This window comes from Anas platyrhynchos, chromosome 1 (assembly GCF_047663525.1).
Source record: "Anas platyrhynchos isolate ZD024472 breed Pekin duck chromosome 1, IASCAAS_PekinDuck_T2T, whole genome shotgun sequence".
Taxonomy (NCBI): domain Eukaryota; kingdom Metazoa; phylum Chordata; class Aves; order Anseriformes; family Anatidae; genus Anas; species Anas platyrhynchos.
Window position 1 is genome coordinate 161,218,310 of NC_092587.1, and position 23,659 is coordinate 161,241,968.

The following is a 23,659-nucleotide window of genomic DNA, read 5'->3' on the forward strand; positions in this document are numbered from 1 at the left end:
CTGTTGTGGTAGCTCTGCAAAGGCTACATTTTACTAAGGAACAGGTTAATTAATAAAAAAAAAATAGTTTATGCATAATGTTCTTTTAATAGCAGACTTTATTCTATTTTTTTTTTCTTATTGCAGTGTCAAGCAGAAGTAATCCCAATTAAACAAGCAAACAAAAAATTGCAATGACATTAAAAAAAAAAAAAAAAAGATCAGTATGAAGCTTGAAAAACCCCTTTTGTTTTTTTCCTCACATCTCCTGGGATTTATTATTATTGTTTTGTTGTTGTTGTTATTGTTGTTGTTTTATTTATTTTATTAGAGCTTTTCAAAGGAATTTTTAACCATTTGTGCACAAAACTAGGTCAATCTTGTGTTTGTGCAGATAATTTCTACTAGAGTAACTGGTACTTTAGAAAAACTAAAGCATATTGAATGGAAGGAGGTGGATAGGTGCACAAATACATAAAGTTTGTATATGTACAAAGCTAGTCAGAGTAGAGCTATTGATCAAAAAGATAAAATATGTATTTCCTGCATTAATGTATTTCCCATGTACAAATAGCTCATTTACATCAGCTCACAGTGAAGGTTTGGGCAGATGATATTGAGTCTGCCTACATCTATCTGTATAAACATGCCCTAAGAATTGCTTAGACCCAACAAATGAAAGCAGAGCTGAGAGAGAGGGTTCCCAGGTTCTATTGCCCTTGCCTACTTTCCCATGCTTTCTGTTTAAAGCAGAAACAAACAAAGAAACAAACAAACAACAACAACAACAACAAAAAACGCATCCTTCTTATGTGTACATGTGACAAAATTATAAAAGAACACATGATGTTTTAGGATACAAAGTGGAGAAATGTCTGGTTCCTCTTCATCTCTCATTGAGTTTCAGGATTCTCAGGCCTTACTTGTCTCTGCAGGAAGTATAAAAATTACTGTGAAAAACCATGGAAAAATTTTGAGAGATGGAAATGAGCAAGGGTAAAGAAATGCCAAAAATTTGGTAGATAAGAAGGATGGAAGATTTTATTTATGAAAAACATACTATTTTTATTAAGAACACCACAATTTTCACTCAAAACAAATAACAAAAAACAATGAAGTGAAATGTAAGCTTCATGTAGCTAGTAACTAATTCTGTGTAAATAAAAAAGTCTGCAATACATTATGTTTATAGGAAGAACTTCTTTCAGTTCCCTGAGTAAAGCATACAGTCTAAGTCTTCATTTTATTACTTAATTTTCAGTCAAATTGTGATCCCTAGGTGCATTAGACTTAATCTTTTACTATGTAGCTGACTTCATAGAGCCATTCAAGATTAATATTGGTTTATCTGTCTCTACATAATTATATCACTTTTATGATGCTTACACCATAGAACCTGTTATCATTCTTAACTCTCTGCTACAGAAGGATGCTTTCTTTTTGGCATCTTTGAGATGAAACACTTGATCTGCAGTGCATTTACTGTAAGGTGGGATCTGAAACTATAATGTATTGGCTGCCGCAGAAACTGCAGAAAGACTGTTACCCATGTACCACTGTATTAAACATTAGTGTATGTTAACACTAAATTAAGAGTGAATTTCTACAATTTTCAGAGATCCAGAAGAGAACAAAAGCTTCGTGATATTGCATTATTTTTCAATTGGCAAAAACACAGCTGAGGCAGTGACTTACAACTATTAATATCAGCATCTGCAAGGTAATAGACTGTACAGTTTGCAGCAGTTAAATTAAGAATGAGTAACATGTCTTGCTTAAGCTCCTACATATACTCTCCATTTCAGCCATTTATTTCCATTCATGCATACAACACATAGAATGAAAGGAAAAAAAAAAAAAAAAAGTAAATAGAAGATCAGATCCAGCAACGTGGATTCTAGTGGCCTTGGGTATGTGCCTTCATCATTCTAACTGATATCATTTAATGTAATCTCTCCTACAGATTGGATAGGCATTTAAAAGCTGATGATTATAATAATTATGCTCTACGGCCTTGTGAACCTTCTTCTTACTTTGGAATCTAAGAGGATGAAAAAGTATTTACAAGGTCACCTTTTCCCTCTTTCCCTCTATGAAAAAAAAAAAGAACAAAACAAACAAAAAAAAACTTTGTTTGCAATTTTTATAACTGGGACAGTCTTAGTTTAAAAGAAAGGAGTTAAAGATCCCTTTCTGAAATGTTTTGTTTGGAAATTATTATGCACAACCACTGCTGCTCTCATTTAAGCCATCAAACTACATTTATAAAACTTAACAAATAAGTTCTTTTTACATTTGTTACTTATTTTATCTTTATATCCCACTGTAGTTACTCTGAAATGCAGAGATACAGCTGTATACTCCAGATGTTTGTGAAAAGTTCTGAAGGCTATAAATGGCAAGTGAAACTCAAGTCATCATATTGTCAAATACATATTTAGAATTATTGCTCAATATTTTAATTAAGTTGGAGAAACATTTATTGATTAGTTGCCAGTTTGATCATTTGATCCCTACATCTGGGATCAAAGTGTTCAACCTAACCTAGTTTTCTATCTCTACTGCCATTGTCACTTCACATTAGACACTTCAAAAGAAACTTGACATTAAAAATGTGAATAGCGGAACGTATACATCTGTCTGTAGTAGGTTAAATTCACTCAGTTGGGTTTCTGTTATCTCATTCAGAAGAATAACCCTTCTCCCAGCTGAATAGTCAGTTTTCAAAGTCAATAGCAGCCATGCAGAAAATATAGTATGGATTAAACTGGAAACTCCTCATCCAGACAGTGCAACTAATGACTTGGCTTTATTAATATAGGCAGTTGACAGACTGTGAACCAAACTGGTCAAGTCCCAACAGGAATGGGTGGACTTCAAAGTCTTTAGTAGTTGAATTGCCATAGGGTTGCAAAAATGTGCTCATCTAAATCTTTTACAAATTATCCAAATTTTCTGATTACATAAGAAAACACTCCAAGTGCAATGAAAGCAGGCTTCATGAGATTAATGACACATTCCTTCCTGTTGAGGCTGCTAATATCAGAAGAAAAATGGAGCATCATTGCTATTATAGAAAATCAGGGCTAGGAAATGTATAAGTAGACAAAACTGGAAGTCATGCTTTATACCTTTAGATGCTATTATTTATTCATTGTGTTAGAGTGACTCAGAAGTAGAAATTGGAAATCTGGTTATAGTGCATTATGTAACTTACAAGCATTTAGAGAAATGTTTACTAAGTCTAAATATTATTTTTTTATTATTTGTACCAGTCAGTAAAGGCTATTAATAGTCCAAATAAGATTATAGCTATGAGGGTGTTAGGTGCTATGACAGAAGCTTAAATAATAATAATAATAATAATAATAATAATAATAATAATAATAATAATAATAATAATAATAATAATAATAATAATAATAATAAGCAAACAAACATAAGAAGCAGGAGATAGGCTAATGCCCACATCCTGAAAACACTTACTCTAACTGTACAAATTAGTTTTATGGTAGTCATCAATCACAATGGAACAGGAATTCCAGGTGGCATTTTGCTTAGTCACACTGAATTCTACAATAACCAGAATTAAAGATTTCTCTTACATTTCTACAGCAAAAATGTATGCACTTTAGTCTAAAAAGAATAAATTTATTCTGGAAATAGCCCAAAGCTTACATGCTAGGAATGAGATGAAGGCAGAACTTTCAAATAAACTTGATTTTTTTTTTTTTCCCCAAGATGTTGTTGAGCCTAAAAGCAGTCTGTGGAATTATCCCTAATGGGAGTGACATTAATTAGTATCTGACAGGTCTGCATTCATTTTGGGGAGATATATTCATACAGTCTGCATTTGACCACATTTAAGTATCTAAGTGGATAAAAAGAAAAACAATTACAGTAAAATTCAATACAGTTAATGAAAAGAGGAAGGCATTTGCAAGAGCCCCAATTTCAGCCATGTGAATAACACTTCTTTTCCTTAGAAAGGCAAATAACAAAGCCAAGGAAAAGAGACTTATTTTGTCCAATTACTGGCAAATCATCAATTCAAATAGACCAGGTGTTTATCACATATGATAGTTGTACTTATGCGGTACTATAATGAAGTAAGTTTGAAATATTAATGATCAGTTTATTAAAAATACATTAACATTGCACATACAGAATTTTACTCATTTTCAGATTCAGATGTAGTTCTAACAGAATAACTTGAAGTATCTTTTTCTAGAAGATGTTATCTACAAATATTGAAAGTAGTCATCCTGCTCCCTCAAAATACTGATTATTTCTTTCTTACATTTCTTTGGAGGGGAGAGACTGTATGAGTGTATCGTTTTAAAACTACTGAAGACAACAAACACAGCACTAATTTAGCAACAATGTTGGTTTAGTCTTTCAATGACTTAATTTTTGACACTTTTCAAGTTCTCAGTGTTTCCTAGTATTTCAAAATCTCAATCTGTACTCCTTTGTTATATATAAATTGATAGGTGGTGTTTTGGTGATTTGCAGGTGGTGTTTCCGTCCATCCCTATGGTGGCAGGGAGGGGTACAGAGAGGACAAGGAAAGCCCACCTGTTAAACACGTGGCTCTGGGGCTGGTGCCAACGCAGAAATCTTGGGTTTTTCGACCATGGGGCACTTTACTCAGCACCTGGCCTGATGGCCGCATATGGGTCCCTATCTTTTAGGGAAAAAAGGATCCTGGGTCAGGAGCTGGCAGGGCTCATTGAGAGGGCTTTAAACTAGGTAAGAAGGAGGATGGGGCTGAAGCAAGGATTGTTGGGGCTGTGCCAGGGGGAACAATGGCAAGGCTGGAGGATAAGGTAATGGCCCAGCTGGAGTGCATCTACACCAATGCACGCAGCATGGGCAACAAACAGGAGGAGCTGGAAGCCATCGTGCAGCAGGCAGGCTACGACTTGGTTGCCATCACGGAGACGTGGTGGGACCAGTCTCATGACTGGAGTGCTGCAATGCCTGGCTATAAGCTCTTCAGAAGGGACAGGCAGCACAGAAGGGGTGGTGGTGTGGCTCTCTATATTAGAGAGTCTTTCGAGGTTGTAGAACTCGAGGCTAGGAATGACAAGATCGAGTCCCTTTGGGTTAGGATCGGCAGGGACAACAAGGCTAGTGTCCTGGTCGGGGTCTGCTATAGACCGCCGAACCAGGATGAGGAGACGGATGAGGAGTTCTACAGGCAGCTGACAGAAGTTGCGAAATCTTCAGCGCTTGTACTCGTGGGGGACTTCAACTTCCCTGACATATCCTGGAAGCACAACACAGCCCAGAGAAAGCAGTCTAGGAGGTTTCTGGAGAAAGTGGAAGATAGCTTCCTGATGCAGCTGGTTAGTGAACCTACCAGGGGTGGTGCCCCGCTAGACCTTCTCTTCACAAACAGAGAAGGACTGGTGGAGGATGTGATTGTCAGGAGCTGTCTTGGGCAGAGTGACCACGAAATGGTGGGGTTCACTATTCTTGGTGAGGCCAGGAAGGGGACCAGTAAAACCACTGTATTGGACTTTCGGAGGGCTGACTTTGAGCTGCTCAGGAAACTGGTTGGTGGAGTCCCTTGGGAGGAGGTTCTGAAGGACAGAGGGGTCCAGGAAGGCTGGGCGCTCTTCAAGAGGGAAATCTGAATGGCGCAAGAATGGTCTGCCCCTACTTGCGCAAAGACGAGCCAGCGGGGAAGAAGACCAGCCTGGCTCAACAGAGAACTGTGGCTTGAGCTTAGGAGAAAAAAGAGGGTTTATAATCTTTGGAAAAGTGGGCAGGCCACTAGGGAGGACTATAAGGATGTAGCGAGGCTGTGCAGGGACAAAATTAGGAAGGCCAAAGCTCATCTGGAGCTCAAGCTGGCTACTGCCGTTAAAGATAACAAAAAATGTTTTTATAAATACGTCAACACAAAAAGGAGGACTAAGGAGAATCTCCATCCTTTACTGGATGCGGGGGGAAACTTAGTCACAAGAGATGAAGAAAAGGAGGAGGTGCTCAATGCCTTCTTTGCCTCAGTCTTTAGCGGCAATACCGGTTGTTCTCTGGATACCCAGTACCGTGAGCTGGTGGAGGGGGATGGGGAGCAGGATGTGGCCCTCACTATCCACGAAGAACTGGTTGGTGACCTGCTACGGCGCTTGGATGTGCACAAGTCGATGGGGCCGGATGGGATCCACCCAAGGGTACTGAGAGAACTGGCAGAGGAGCTGGCCAAGCCCCTATCCAGCGATCAGGCCCAGTCAGCATGGGTTTATGGAAGGCAGGTCCTGCTTGACGAACCTGATCTCCTTCTAGGACCAAGTGACGCGCTGGGTGGACGAGGGAAAGGCTGTGGATGTGGTCTACCTTGACTTCAGCAAGGCTTTTGACACCGTCTCCCACAGCATTCTCCTCAAGAAACTGGCTGCTCTTGGCTTGGACTGGCGCACGCTTCGTTGGGTTAAAAACTGGCTGGATAGCCGGGCCCAAAGAGTTGTGGTAAATGGAGTCAAGTCCAGTTGGAGGCCGGTCACTAGTGGCATTCCCCAGGGCTCGGTGCTGGGGCTGGTCCTCTTTAATATCTTCATCAATGATCTGGATGACGGCATTGAGTGCACTCTCAGTAAGTTTGCAGATGACACCAAGCTATGCGCATGTGTCGATCTGCTTGAGGGTAGGAAAGCTCTGCAGGAGGATCTGGATAGGCTGCACTGATGGGCTGAGGTCAACTGCATGAAGTTTAACAAGGCCAAGTGCCGGGTCCTGCACCTGGGGCGCAATAACCCCAAGCACAGCTACAGGTTGGGAGATGAGTGGTTGGAGAGCTGCCAGGCAGAGTAGGACCTGGGAGTGATGGTTGATAGTCGGCTGAATATGAGCCAGCAGTGTGCTCAGGTGGCCAAGAAGGCCAACAGCATCCTGGCTTGAATCAGAAACAGTGTGACCAACAGGGCTAGGGAGGTGATCGTCCCCCTGTACTCGGCTCTGGTGAGGCCGCACCTCGAGTACTGTGTTCAGTTTTGGGCCCCTCGCTACAAGAAGGACATCGAGGTGCTCGAGTGAGTCCAGAGAAGGGCGATGAAGCTGGTGAGGGGCCTGGAGAAAAAGTCCTATGAGGAGCAGCTGAGGGAGCTTGGCTTGTTCAGCCTGGAGAAGAGGAGGCTCAGGGGCGACCTTATTGCTCTCTACAGATATCTTAAAGGAGGCTGTAGAGAGGTGAGGGTTGGTCTGTTCTCCCACGTGCCTGGTGACAGGACGAGGGGGATTGGGCTAAAGTTGCGCCAGGGGAGTTTTAGGTTAGATGTTAGGAAGAACTTCTTTACTGAAAGGGTTGTTAGACATTGGAAAAGGCTGCCCAGGGAAGTGGTGGAGTCACCATCCCTGGAAGTCTTTAAAAGACGTTTAGATGTAGAGCTTAGGGATATGGTTTAGTGGGGACTGTTAGTGTTAGGTCAGAGGTTGGACTCGATGATCTTGAGGTCTCTTCCAACCTAGAAATTCTGTGTGATTCTGTGTGATATTTTTATTGTTTGTTATTATTGTTTTTGTTGCTGTTGTTGTTATTATAATTTATTTATTTATTTATTATTCACAGAATCACAGAATTGTAGAGGTGGGAAGAGACCTCAGGAGATCATTGGGTCCAACCCTCCGGCCAAAGCAGGTTCCCTAGAGCAGGTCGTCCAGGCAGGCGTCCAGATGGGCCTTGAATATCTCCAGAAATGGAGATTACTCCCTGGGCACAACTCCTCCCACAATCTCTCTGGGCAGCCTGTTGCAGTGCTCCATCACCCTACTGTGAAGATGTTATTTCACATGTTGGTGCGGAACTTTCCTTGATCCACTTTGTGGCCATTGCCTGTCCCCACAAACCACTGAAAAGAGGTTGGCCAAATCCCTTTGTATCACTTAAGATATTTGTAAACATTAATAAGATCCCCTCTCAGACTTCTTTTCTCCAGGCTGAACAAACCCAGGTCTCCCAGCCTCTCCTCATAAGGAAGATGTTCCAGACCCCATATCTTGTGGCCCTCTGCTGTACTCTTTCCAGGAGATCCCTGTCTTTTTTTTTGTACCAGGGAGCCCAGAACTGGACACAGTACTCCAGGTAAGGCCTGACCAGGGCAGAATAGAGGGGTATGATCACCTCCCTTGACCTGCTGGCCATGCTCCTATTAATGCACGCTAGGATCCCGTTGGCCTTCTTGGCCACCAGTGCACACTGCTGGCCCATGGTCAACCTGTCGTTCACCAGAACTCCCAGATTCCAGGAACCTGGGAGGTTCCCAAGAACCTCCACAGAGCTCCCTTCCATCAGGTCATCCCCCGGCCTGTACTGATACTTTGGGTTGTTCTTTCCCAGGTGCAGGACTCCACACTTGCTCTTATTAAATCTCATTTGGTTTCTTCCTGCCCATCTCTCCAGCCGGTCCAGGTCTCGCTGAACGGCAGCACAGCCTTCTGGCGTGTCAGCCATTCCTCCCAGCTTTGTATCATCAGCGTACTTGCTGAGGGTGGACACTATGAAGATGTTGAACAAGACCAGACCCAGCACTGACCCCTGGGGAACACCGCTAGTCATGGGTCTAAGTTATTATTATTAATAATAACTTAATTTTAATTTAATTTTAATAAATTAAAATGAAAACTAGAAAATCATATTCCTGGTATGGAACAAGTTCTCATTTTTGCACTTGTGACCTCTATAACAGATGACCGGAACCTTGTTTAATTTATGAGAGAACCACGGATTCACGAAAAGTATGGAGACAGTATCATGGGGTCCAAAAGATGCCATAGCTATTATATAGTCTCCATATTCCATAACATGGTAGGCAAGCTTTTACCTGGCTAGTCACAGGATAGATAGTCTTTTGAAAAGCTGTTAGGCTTATGTCTCATTTCTATTTTCTATCTTGCCCTCCTTTCAGTTCAGCCTTCTGAACTGAGGAGGGTTCAAAATGGAAGGACGGTGACTTCTTGTAGGAATAGCAGAACATGAAGTAAGTATATAGGAAGGTCCTGTGAGAGTATTAGGTCATGCTGTGATTGTGTTGTTGAATGTTAGCATTTGGTCACTACAGAAACAGTTTATGTGCCTCCCTGATCAAGTAAGAATAAAAAATAGGTTTGAAGGAAAACATTCTCTGCAGAGGTAGGGCTACAATTTGTTGGTTGTCATAAAAGACCAATTACTTGTTCTCATGTACTTTGACACATTCTATCTCTCTCAAAGTCAATAAAAATATTCATTAAGTCTTCTAACCTTTCTTTGTTACTAGATAAAGAGTTGTTTAGGCTGGGTTCTTTTTTTGTTTGTTTATTTGTTTGTTTGTTTGTTTGTTTCCTCCACGTTTAAATGTCATTTTCTTATGGTTAAAAAGGGTGGGGATTTTTTTGTTTTGTTTTTGTTTTGGTTGGTTGGTTGTTTTGTTTTGTTCTGCTCTGTTCTGCTTTGTTTTCCTAGTGGTATACCAGGACCAAGTCAGTTTTAATGTTATTCTCAGTTAGACTTTGGAAGAACTGTGAAATTTTCTTCCACAATTTGGTGAAAATACTGGGTATGTTACTGCTACATAGTGTGGAACTTTCTCACACTTATCTGTTATGCAGAAAAGCATAATATATTTATGAAGATTTTAGAGAAGTAAAAAAAAAAAAAAAAACAAAAAAAAACAGACAATATCAAGTTTTGTATTATAATCTGAGAGGAACCTCATTCTTCAGAATAAATATTTACATAGTCTGCTTAAGTATTAGGGCATCACAAAGAGACTTACCTGGATAGAAAGAAATACACTGTTCTTGTATTAGTTCCCTGCCTGATACTTGAAGAGACATCAAGGAAAACCGTAGTAGACATTTTTGTACTACTTTTTCTTCAAAATAAAATGAGGAAAACATGTGGATAGTGTGATAGTGTGACACATGATACATGACTCTAAAAAGAAGACTGTTTCTTTGGTTTTGGTCATATTTGATCAAATAAATTGTTTGATTTCTCATCTCCTTCACAGGTGGACAAGATCTCCTAGTAAGGGAAACCAAAGATCTTGACTGGTAGAAGGATGGGGATGCATTTCAACACAAGTTGTATCTGATTCTAAAAATAAATGCCAATTACAATTTTGCCAGCTTTGGTAGAAATTCAAAGCAAATCATCATGACATGAAAGCTTAGATAAATACAAACTATTTTGCAACATTTATGATTCACAAACCAGTGTTCACTTGTATGATGTCGGAAAGCTAACATTCTTATGCAAAGAAAACTTTAAAATGGAGCAAATGTGAAGACCCCTTTGCATTAGAATTCAGAAATAAATTCAATTGTACTTTTTTTTCTTTATGTAGACATTCCCCATTTAAAACAGAAGAAAAATTGTATTTTGACAACCAGAATAATTAAATACTTCCATTCTTGATATATTTGTTTAATTTCAATATGAAAAATGGTCACAATAAAGAGCAAACTCCTAGCTTCATCATAATTTAGAGAGCTTTAAGGACTTATAGATAGGCAACTACACAGTTGAGAGATTTATGTTTGTTATGCTTTAAAATACGAAATAAATACTCAATTGCTAAAGAGCTAGTTTATGTATGATCTTGAGCTGAATGTAAGGAATTTGAATGTCTGTATGTCAAAAACTATTTGTATTTGTATTATTTTTATTACCCACAAATTGCATTCCTACCAAGTGTTTACATGACTTAAGAGGAGTATTACCTGCAGGACATTCAAAAAGGCTCTTACCACTGAAATGAAATTCATGGACTGCATTTCCAACTCCTCTATTTGTTAACATATTATTCATTTCATTGCACAGGAGATTACATTTTAAAAAGGTTTTCAGGTTATGTTTAAAAAAAAAAAAAAGAATCATTCCCTATTCTTCATGTTTAGGAAATACTCAAAAGGTAAACACAATGTTACTGACAACATTGACTTTTAGAATATTTCCCTATTAGAGGGTGGCTAAGAACCTTATTATTGTGTCATTTAGGTTGAGTGCAATGTTTCTATTGTTCAGGTATTACTAAATATCCTCTCTAAGTCAAGATTAGCAAATTAACATTACTTGGGCTTTCTTCTTTTATTTTAGATTTTGTATGTGAACAAATATCAAAAGAGCAACTGAACATTTATTCAGATATTTTCTGTCTCAAAAGGCAATTAATCTTCAAAATATTTTGATTACTTTTTTATTTTATTTTATTTTAGGCCTCTTTCTCCTTGAATGCCTTGTTTACTCTGAATTCTTAAACAAAAATTGATCATATGTCCCCATATCCTCTCTTCTGTGATTGTAAGGTGTGACTGCTTTCTGTGTTTTAGTTAAATTCATAGACACATATACGTTACTTAGACTAGCATTCTCAATTGGCCATAGACTAGTAGGGTTTATTATTATTATTATTATTATTATTATTATTATTATTATTATTATTATTATTATTATTATTATTATTATTATTATTATTATTATTATTATATTACCTCAATATTTACTTTATGTTTTGGAATGGTAGTTGGTGACATTAGGTTCATTGCGTGATAAAATACTCATAGGCAAGTGAAGAAGTTGAAAATAGGTGAAAATACATCAGGGACATAATAAAGAATATCTCTACGATAGATATCTGTAATATCTACATATATATCTCTAATATCTCCACAATAAAGAATTTCTCTATGACCCTCAGAAAGCAGGGTGACAGTGGACTGTCTCAAGCACCTGGACACACATGCCTGGGAAACAAACAGAAGATTTTGTTGCAGATTTCCATTTTGTAATGGAAGATATTAAGCAAGATTCTTCCCAGAGGTACACAGTATAAGGACAAGAGACAATAGTCATAGTTGCAACATGGAAAATTATGATATGTATGTAGGTAATTTTATAACTGTTTTCTAAAACAATTTGAAAAGTCAAATTTATATTTTATATAATATCTATTAGCTGTATCTAGAGATACAAAAGATATCTAAAGAGTATCTAAAAAGGGGACATTTTAGCTCCATGAATGATATATTCACAGATATGATATAAAACTTGTAATAAGAGGACAAAAATCATGCACAACCGATACTAGGCTTCAGCACTATTGGCCTCCTTGACAGTACAGTTTTCAGTTTGCTTAAAAATAATTTCTCTGGGATTCCTTAAGTCTTTATTTTTCGATAACCATATATCTTTTTATTTAGGTTGCTCAGTAACTTTTTGTCTTCAACTAGCTTTTCTATCTTCAACTAGCTTTTGCATCTGTATGGAAGAGCATCAAATCTTCTTAGCAAGAACTTCACTCATATTTTATTCCCTCTAACTTAGCCTTAATTCAATTCCAAAAAATGTCCAGTAAGGGTTTAGAAGATGGTCAATACATGTTACACATTTGGTGTAATTTTCCCACATTTATTTGGGAAGCTCTAAAAAGACATATTTTGCCCCTTTTTAACTTAATCTGTGTATTTACAAAAAAAAAAAAAAAAAAAAAAAAAATTAATTTTTAAATAAATAAATAAATAAATAAACAAATAGATTCTTTGTTGATAATTGACTAATTTTCCTGTCATATTATCTTTTCATACAGTAAGTTAAAACTACATCTTTAGATGCAAAATGTTAGTAAAAGGAAGGAAAGAAAGGAAGGGGAAGGTTAAGGGGAAGGGGAAAGGGAAAGGGAAAGGGAAAGGGAAAGGGAAAGGGAAAGGGAAAGGGAAAGGGAAAGGGAAAGGGAAAGGGAAAGGGAAAGGGAAAGGGAAAGGGAAAGGGAAAGGGAAAGGGAAAGGGAAAGGGAAAGGGAAAGGGAAAGGGAAAGGGAAAGGGAAAGGGAAAGGGGAAGGGGAAGGGGAAGGGGAAGGGGAAAGAAAAGGGGAAGGGGAAGGGGAAAGCATTAAGAAAGTATTAAAAAAGCAATCAAAGGGAAGGGGAAACCCCTCAATAATAATGAGACCATATAGAATGTTATTGATGCAGTCTGCAGGAATTGGTAGAAAAATTATATTTTAGAAGATTCACTGGTGATTTCATAGCCTTGCTGATAAAACACGCTCACCCAGATCTTCCCAGATATGTAAAAAGCATGAGAGTTTCACTAGTCATATGCTACAAACAATGGCATAAATAATTACTGGGGGAAACACTGATATCTATATTGCTTAAAACTTTCAATAGAGAAAATCGTATTTTCAGAAGTTAAGCTTTGGCTGAATGAAACACTGCTACAGCACATGGGCTATGCATTGAAATTTATCTTGCCATAGGTAATAAAGTATTCCTTCTGGAGATAAATTTATTATGCTAGAAAAAGTTTTGTGAAACTAATAAAAATAAAAATAAAATAAGATTAATCTGTTACCTACAGGACACCAGGCAGAGCTTATGTTAGCAGATTTATAAGAGTCAACAAAGGAGGTATCAACAATAACACAATACTGCAGAATAGTAAGTAGGGTAGCTTTTTATTGATGCACTGCTGTGGGGCTTGCTCTCAGCTATTTTTATTTTACTTTTGCACTGTGTAAAAATCTATTGTGTGTTCCCTTTGTGTAAGGTTTTTCACTAATCTTTTATGTTTCTGTATTTCTAGATTAGATTTACAATGAAAGGTAAAAGTACCAGGCAGATGCTACACTGACAGGTCAGCAATGAACATTATCACATAAATTGCTTAGTCTACAACAAAGAATACCACACTTTGGTAAGTTCATGGGCTGTTCCGGCTAGTCCATTAGGAACTCAGAGCATGTCATGAGTACAATTTGTGCCTCACATCCCCACTGAGTTCTATAACATGTCACACCAGCTCATACAAGATCACTTCCCAGAATTTAGGTACAAAGCATATGTTCTGAGTGGAGAGAAGTGAATAAATACTTCTCTTACTGTCTGATGAAAATTGTGCAGAGCACTGCATAGATGAAAGACACATGATCTGTGACCACTGTGAAGTTCTTATGAATTTTAATAACTGCCATGTGTGCTCTGTTAGCTATTTTTCAGAAGAAAAAATATAGCTGATACTTAGAGAAAGTTTGGAATTCAAAATTTGTTGTTCATAAAAACAAGCACTGTAAAGACATTGACATCCAAAATTACAGCTCCAAATTTAGAAGTGCTTTTGGGAGGGTGCCTGGGGTGAATAACTTGCTTTGCAAGCTAAATTGCATCATCTGGCAAAACGTAGACAGTGGCATAAAAGGCAGTCCAAATGTGAAAACTGGGAAGGCAAAGGGGACAACAAAGTAGGTAGGAATCTGCTTCATAGAGAACCAGTTCATTAAGCATCTAGAAAGACTGAATAATGATGTCTGTATCAGTCTGTACAGAACATTCCCTGGAAGTTGTCTTAACATATTTACTAATGTGGTACTTACTGCGTTGAAAGAAACATTTCATACGATTCTAAATTAGCATCTAAGGCAAGAGAAAAATAAAACTGTATACTTTTCTGTGATATTTTGAGAACAATAAACAGAATTATGTTTTCTGTAGAAGATTTTGAGACTCATGGTGTTTTTGTTTGGGGGAAAATAAGTCTGTCATGAATTTAGAACTGTCTTGTAAAACTATTGCTGTTGAAAGGAACGTCAGATCTTTACTGCATATATTTGTAGCAGTGCAAACTGAAAAACTTATTTCCCAAGCAATTGCATGTCTGTCAGTTAGGATTTCTGAAAGGTCTGTCACTTCATTATCTGTACACTGGAGAATGTGTAGACTGAGATCCAACAAGCAGATGTAAGTTTCAGTGATGAATTCAGGATTCTGCTGGTGTTTGAATTTTCTTTATCTGCATCCCAAAGTGAGCTGCCAGTTGTTAGGAATATAGAGTTTAATGGATTAAAGCTCAAATCAACAAGAATCATGTAGATATTTAGGAGAAAAATCCACTGACTATGCAAGTGATGTATGCCTGAGGATCCATCGCTGCCTCACACCGCATTTCTAAAATTTCTTAAAGACCTTATGTTGCGTGCCCAAGAACTGAAGAGTCTGACAGTTATCAACACAATATCCATCCACATTTTTTTTATTTCCACATCATATTCAAGATGTTTTGCTCCTGACCACTTCCCCTAAGGAAGTGTATATGAGACATGCGTACAGAGCGTGCCAACAGAAAAACACTGAGTTCAGTATGGTATACAGAAGTCATACTTAGTCATAGACTGAATAAATGAATAAATGAATTTCTTCAATACATGAAGAAAGTTTAATATTTATGCTCCCAAAGTTCTGCAATTCTAACTTGAAATTTTTTGGTATTTCATATATAATTAGTATTAATCAAAGTAGATGCTTACAAATAAATAATCAAAAAAGTGTCCTTTCTTAATGAAGAAACAAATTTTACATTAAGTGTTTATTTTCCAAAAATAGTAAAGTATTTACTTCTTCTTGCAGGATTCTACTGAAGAATTAAGTAATAACTCTCTTAACATCCTTCTGATTATCCTTCTCTCTGAAGCATGAAAAGTCAAAGACAATTTGAAACAGGAATGAGCAAGTGATTGAACAGCATTTAAGCAAAAGGTAGATAGCGTTATTATATAAAGGATTGAGACAAATACATCTGGAGTTGTACAGCCCAGACAAATGAGAAGTCCTAGAAAATAGTACGAAAGGTAGAATCATAGAATCATAGAATATCCTGATTTGGAAGGGACCCATAAGGATCAGTGAGTCCAACTCCTGGCACCACACAGGTCTACCAAAAATTTTAGACCATGTGACTAAGTGCACAGTCAAAATGCTTCTTAAATTCAGAGAGACTTGGTGCCATGACTACTTCCGTGGGGAAACTGAATGAACTGAATTAACTTTTTTTTTTTTTTTCTTCTTTTTCCCTAAATGAACATGTTCGTACAACAATAACCCCAAAATAACCTAGAAGACTATTTATTTATTTATTTTTACAAAAGGAAAGTGATAGCAACTAGCATAAACTGCAAGATTGGAAATTCAGTGAAGTGTTTGCCCCAGTATTGTAGAACATTTTTCAGCATAATTAATGGAATGATAAGTAATTAAGTCATCATGGTTAAACTTAGAAAGCATAAAATAACAGCAAATGGAAATGAGCAGATATATGCTCTTGCTGGGATGCTAGGGGATAGCTTAAAGGTCTCTTTTCAAACACACCAGAAACCCTTTCTAAACTGGGATAGATGCCGTCCAAACTGCCTTCATGCCAACATGCCTTCACCTTTCTTACCTTTGCTAATATAAATGTTAAAACTGACTCCAAGTGTTCTTGGTTCAATACCTGCAGCATCCAGGACTATATGTCACTGAAGTCATGACCCAGTTTTGGCACTGAATTTGAAATTACAAATACAGCTATGACAGCTTTCTTCTGGAATTATTCTTAGTTAAAACAGTCAGTGTTAGATACAAACTACTACTAGTAATACAAAAACTTTTCCTACTTAAGAAAATTACAAAGTGAGAATCAGAGTAGAAAAAGAAAAGTAAAAAGGTTCTCTATGAAGGTGATTTTTAATTGTTTTATTATACTCTATCATTGATTTCACTGGCAATCTGCAAGTCATTCATCAAACAAGGCCACTTAAAAATGCATTCTCTGTGGTTGCCAAAACAATCCATACTAAGAAATGACTTTCCTGTAAGCTGATGTCAAATAAAGATACAAATCCGATTAAAATTGCATTGCAGAATTAAAATTGTAATTACAGAAACATAGAATCATAGAATATTCTGAGATGGAAGAGATTCACAAGGATCATTACGTCCAATTCCTGTATCCACACAGGACTACACAAAAATCAAACCATATGTCTGAGAGCTTTGTCTAAATGTTTCTTGAACTCTGACAGGCTTGGTGCTGTGACCACTTCCCCAAGGAACATGTTCCAGTGCCTGACCATCCTCTGGGTGAAGAAAATTTTCCTAACACACAGCCTGACCCTCCCCTGTCCCAGCTCCATGCCATTCCCTCAGGTCCTGTCGCTGTCCCCAGATAGCGGAGCTCAGCGCCTGCCCCTCTACTCCCCTCATGAGGAAGCTGCAGGCCACCGTGAGGCTTCCACTCAATGCCCTCTTCTCTGGACTGAACAAACCAGGTGACTTCAGCCTCTCCTTATCTAATCCCTCAAGACTCTTCACCATATTCAGAGCCCTCTTTTGCACACTTCCTAATAGTTTTATGTCCTTTTTATATTGTGGCACACTAAACTACACACACTACTTAAGGTGAAGCTCCATCAGCGTAGAGTAGAGTGGAACAATTACTTCCCTTGATTCGCTACAATGCTGTGCTTGATGCACCCCAAGATACAGCTGGCCCTCCTGGCTGCCAGGGCACATTGCTGAGTCATGTTCAGTTCACCAGCAACCAGAACCCCTAGATCTCTTTCTGTGGTTTTGCTCTCTAGCCTCTCATCCCGCAGTCTGTACATACATGTATATCTTGTCTCAAGTGCAGAATTTGTCACTTGATTTTCTTAAATTTCATTTTAGTGATTGCCCAGCATTCAGCAATTTGTAAAGACCTCTCTGCAATGACTGTCACTACCAAGGGAATCAACATCTCCTCCAGATTTAGTGCTGTCCACATATTTACTTAGTCCTACCTTCAAGAACTGCAGCCCTGTCATTTATGATAATATTAAAGAGATGGCCCTAGAGTGGAGCCCTGTGGAACCCCACTAGTGACTGGCTGCCATCCCAATGTAACCCCTTTTCAGCCTGACACATCAGCTATTTGTGCATTGTATTACGTATTTTTTTTAGCTGTATGCTGGACATTTTGTCCAGAAAGATACTGTGAGAAACAGCTTCAAAAGCTTTGCTGAAATCCAAAATATTGCATCAACTTGCCTCCATTGGTCAACAAGGTAGGTGACCTTGTCATAAAAGGAAATTAAGTTTGTAAATCAGGGACTTTACCCTTGTGAACCCATGTTGTCTGTGACCAATCACGGTCCTTCAGGTGTTTTTCAATAACTCCCAGGATAATCTTCTCCATAATTTACCAGGCACTGAAGTGAGACTGACAGGCCTGTAATCACCAGAGTCTTCTTTCTTGCCCTTCTTGAAAACTGGAACAACATTTTCCAGCTTTCTTGGACCTCTCCAGATTCCCCAAACCATTGAAAAACAATGAAAGCAGTTTCATGATGACATCAGTCAGCTCTTTGAGTACCCTGAGATGAATCTCATCAAGCCCCATAGACTTTTGTGATTTTCTGGAGCAGAAAATCCAACAAAATTCCAGGTTGCCTAGCAGTTTGTTTTTGCCACAGTCACGGTCCTCCAACTCATGGCATCTGGGAGTTCCAGGGCCCATTATCAGTGTTGAAGACAGAGGTAAAGAAGACATTGAATGTCTCTGCTTTGTCTGTGTCCCTACTCGTGAGGTGACCATCAAGCAACAGACTGATATCCCTCTTTTTGCAGTTAACATAAAACAAAACAAAACAAAACAAACAAACAAACAAAAATACTTTTTATTGTCTACTGGTTAGCTTCAATTCAATTCTAATTGAGCTTTGGTCTCACAAATTTTCTCCGTACTATGGTGAACAGTCCTCCCATGTCACCTGACCTTGTTTTCAGTGACCATACAATTTTCTTTTTCCACCTAAGCTCTAGAATAAGATCCCTGCCTAGCCAAGCCAAACTTCTGCCCCACCTCCTTCCAACATTTTAGAACTGCCTTTTCCTGTGCTCATTAGAGCTGGCAGTTAAAAACTGACCAACACTGGTGGACCTGGATGTCTTCAAAAGCAGTTTCCCAGGAACCTTACTAATTAGTTAGCTGAGTGCTCTGAAGCCTGCTCTGCCCATATCCAGGTTTGAGATTTGCTGGCAGTTTTCCTCCTATCACCACAGATTTTAAAATCAATTACTTCATGGTCACTATGGCCAAGACAGACACCAATTGTCACTTCATCCACAAGACCCTCTCTGTCTCAACAACAAATGTGGGAGGCAGCCTTTGCTAGTTGACTACCTTAGTACTTGTACCAACAAGTTATCATCAAGGTGTTTTTGGAATTTCCTGAACATGTTTGCATCAGCTGTGTGGCATTCCCATTTCATGTCTGGCAAGCTGAAGTCACCCATAAGGACAAGGGTGTCTGATCTATACATATCTCTTAATTCCCTAAAGAATAATTCATCAGTGTCACCAACCTGGCTGGATTGTCTACAGTAGACTCTTAATGACTCTGCTTTATTTGCTTGTCCCTTAATCCTTACCCAGAGGTTCTCAACCATGCCATGACCATCTGCAAGCTCTTCACTGTTCTGCCCCTCCATTACATAGAGCACCACCACCCTGCCTTATCTGCTCTGCCTGTCCCTTCTGAAAAGCCTAAAACGGTCTACTTGGGACACCACTTACACCACTCACAGGACTCTTCCCTCCACGTTTCACTTATGCCAATGATGTCAAAGCTCTGGGACTGAGCTAAGACTTTTAGTTCCTCTTGCTTATTCATCATACTGCATGCATTGGTGTAGAAACATTTCAAATGTGCTTGATTGTACCCAGCACCCCATGGAGCATATTGAAGGATCTCACTAGCATGCAGACCCTCAAATTTTGGCATGCCTTCCCATGGCTTATCACTGACAAGCCTGGTTTTATCCCCTTTCCTTCTTCAAATTTAGTTTAAAATCATTGATCAGTCTTGTTAACTGCTTCACAAAAATAATTTTCCTGCTCTAGGAAAGGTACCAGCTTTCAGGTACCTCAGGCACCAGCTGGAATGGTGATGTGTAGACCATCCCATGACTGAGTAACCCAAAATTCTGCCAGTGACGCCAACCTCAGAGTCATATATTGATCATCTTTGTTGACCCCTTGTCTTTTTTTCAGAAAAGCCACTCTCCAGACAGCCAGTCCCCAGCTGACGCTATCACATATGATTCTTCCTTCCCTGGTGCAGGATGTTGTATTCATGTTTGGTGAACTTCAGGACCTTTGTGTCAGACCATTTCTCCCGGATAACAGCCCTACCCTACAGGGAGTACAGGGACTACTCCAGCAACTACTCTCAGTTTGGTGTTTTCATTAAGCTCACTGACAGTATGTAATACGTCATCACTGAAACTGTTAACAAAACTATTGAATAGTACTGACCCTGTTACTCTGATTCTAAGTAGCTGATCACCAAACGGTTTTTGCACAGTGAGACCTTTGAATTGTCATTTTCCTACCCATTTTATAATCCATTTATGTCTATACTAAGCCCATAATGTCTTGGATAATAGCATGCAGTTTTTCTAGAGTGAACTGGTTTGCCAACAGACAGCCTGTTGATGTAGACAATACAATAATAGCCACAAGCAAAAATAATTAGTCTCAAAATGCATGGTCTTGTGACTCTAAGTTTGGTAAAAATCTAGGAAGTTATGACAGTTTCAGTATGCTTTTACATTGATTTATACTGTTTCAAGTGAAGACAGCATGTTTTTCAGATGATTGAGTACGCTGACAGACAGATAAAGATATTTTCTGCTACCTGTCTTTTGAATAGCAATTAACAGAAAGAATTGTGTATACAAAGGACAGTTAGATCACACAACGGTGTTGCAGTCCATTAAATATAAGACGAATAGGTCTTACATGAATCTTTTTAATAAAATGTGTTTGTTAATATGTCTCTGAACAACTAATAAAGCTTCAAATTTTTTCTGATTCATAAAATAATTTTGTAATTTAATACTGCTGATACTGCAACCTTTTGAATAAAACTTATTTTCATAGCAGAGTGGCTGTTTTAAATATCAATATTTTGAAGTAACGAGGTAAATCAAGGTTAATTCCTTAATTCAGAGTGCTACATGAGAATCACTTTTGTACAGTCAGTACTCTATTTTTTGCATCTCTTTTCCTCTGTATTTCTCCTCATCGTCAAATACTGATAATGGCTTGTCAGATTCTCATTGCCTGTCTCAAACTTCTCTAATTTTTAAAAATATTAATATTGTCTGGAGTGGATAACATAATTTCTATTGTTCACTTTCAGACTCCATTATCTTGTTACATCATTTTGCCATTAGTTCTAAAGTTATGATACCAATGAGAATTGAATTAATATAATAAACACCTGTTTCCCAAGACAGATATTAGCGCATTATAATATTCCAGTATAAAACTTGCAACAGCAAGGAAGGTGATTCTCAATATTTCCATACTAACAAGATAGTAGAACTCACATGAAATTTTTGAATTTGTGCTTAAAGAGAGAAGCTGTTAAGCCCATATTTATCTGATTATATTCTGAATGAATAAGGTGGAAAAGACTTTGATCCCAGCAGTTATTGGTTTTCACATAAAACTTAACAAAATTCACTCTGACCTGCTGATCATCTTCACAACAGCAACAAGCTTCAGTCTGTGAACATGAAATAAAAGGAAGTATTAGTGAAATTCTGTTTGGCTTATTTATTTATTTATTTATTTTTAAAATAGATCAAGGCTCCAGATATTCTGCCAGAATATAAATGATATATATATATAAATAAATAAAAACAAACAAAACAAAAAAAAAAAAAAAAACAACAAAAAAAAAAAAATTCAAGTACAAAGATGGTGGTGTGCCCCCACAAAGTATAATATCAGGAGGGTATTTTATTCCTCCTCTTTAGTCCTGCATCAACAGTTTTGTGAAAAAAAGTATACATATTTAACATTCTTGTCTTCTGTTTGAGATATCGTCCATGTCATGAGTGCTACTATGTTTTTAAAACCTTCATGTTGATAGAGAACCAAAGGTAATATTGTACCGTATTAATCAAGAAAATGGATAGAGCTTTCTACAGCCTACCAATTGCTTACTAAGGGGGGGTGGGGGTGGGGGTGAGATTAAATTGCAGGCTCCTCAAATGAATGACTCTCAGCTTTTACTAAAGTCTATTGTGCAGTCTTTGGCACAAGATTCTTAAAGGAAATATTTATTTATTTATTTATTAAGGAATACTCTGTTTTAGCTTTAAAGAGAAGGAAACACATAAAATAATAAAGAAATATGAATGATGCAAAAAATATTAGAATGGAAGTTGTCAGTAAAATATATTTATTTCTCAAAGTTAAAAGAGACAAGGCAGATACAAAATGCTGTGACTAATGTGAATGTCCTTGGTAAAAGGATAAAATTATCTGCCTGTAAAGGATATGCACTTGAAGCTGATGATGTCAGAAGCTAGCTGAATACCAGCGAAGCATGACCACAAAAAACAATCCATGCATATTTGTATTTACCCCAGAGTAAAAAAGCAATTGCAGTTTGATCAACTGATTACAGTCTTCACCTGGGAAATCTGAAATCACCACCTGTTGTTTCTTTGGATGCCAATGTGATACACTTCAGTTGTTTTCAACAGAATATAAAACATCAGTATAGCCTGTGTGAAGAGAATAGGGTCCCTTACTGTGTGGAATTCATTTCTGTATCTGTGTTTGAGCCATAGTATTTGAATTTATTAATGTAAGCACCCCACAGCAAATGTAGCTACTCAGAAGCTATGTAATGGTTCCTAATATTGAAAAACTGACAGAAATTAATTATCCTGTTAAAACCTGTAACTACATTCATATATGTGCATATATAATATATATGTCTTTGTGCATGCATATGCATCTCTTACTCTTGCTACCTATTTTCTTTATTAACTACTGTTTTCCCAGGTTTATGGTGTTCTTCAGAACCAGTGCTCTGACCCTACTCACTTCCTGTGGAAATGTCTCATATATCCTATGAAAAATATGTCCACAAATAATTTCTCTTTCATTTGGCATTTATATATATAAACATATACATATAAATTTACTTTTGACCTTACATAATGTTATTGTACTATCATGCTGTGAAAATATTTTTATTTAGCAATAAATTTTAGGGTTGCTACAAAATTCTTGCACATTTGTATGACTGAATGGGAAGCAGAAAAATGGCAATTTTATTTTCACAGAGAAAGGGATGATAAGGTAAATTAAGAAAAAAAAAAAAAAAAAAAAAAAAAAAAAAAAAAAACAGGAGCAATTGGTACATGAATACATAGATTGGACAAATAAATCCAAATAGAGAAATACAGTGAGGACTTGATACTTCATGTTAATTAAGCCATTAAAAAAGACTGCAGATTTACAGAAACTTAAACATGCATTCCTAAATATCTATTTATAGTGAGCTGGAAAATAATTCCACATCATTATTTTATTTTCTCTTTATTTCAAGTATCCTTACAGAGTTTGTATTGTTAAGTGCATATTAAGAAAATATTTGCATTGATACCTTTCCCAAGGGAATGAAGACAACATCCTTTGTACATTCTGAGTTTCTGAAAAGCAAAGCGAGCAAGAGAATAGAGCTGTCCAAAATGGATCCTGCAGTGTAATGCAGCATTTACTCCACTGTTGTGATACCATTTCAGTTGAAAACAGAGCCACACAGCAGCAAAAGTCTTGGAGTAAAGACAAGTGAGCTGAGACAGTTCTCTTTCAACTGCACTCTATTAGATGTATCCTTCCCTTTGTAAATAATAGAATGATATTTTAAACATTTACAGAGCCAAACATTAAAATTACAGCTTTGCAGTCAAGGTGACAGATGGGCTGGGTCTTCATATAGCAAAGCTAAGAATAAACAGATTGCACCCCAATCTCAGTTTTAAACAAAAACAAAACCAAAAATACAATGACAAAGATTTAAGCTGATTACA

General features: G+C 37.6%; 1 long non-coding RNA gene across 1 annotated transcript; it reads right to left on the reverse strand.

Moving 5' to 3' along the window:
- Positions 1-687: 687 nt before the first annotated feature.
- Positions 688-23,423, reverse strand: LOC140001482 (uncharacterized). The gene is made up of 3 exons (XR_011806720.1): positions 23,233-23,423; positions 21,298-21,333; positions 688-908 (listed from the first exon to the last, which is right to left on the reverse strand). It is a non-coding gene; the product is annotated as an uncharacterized lncRNA (long non-coding RNA).
- Between the last annotated feature and the right edge of the window lie 236 nt (positions 23,424-23,659).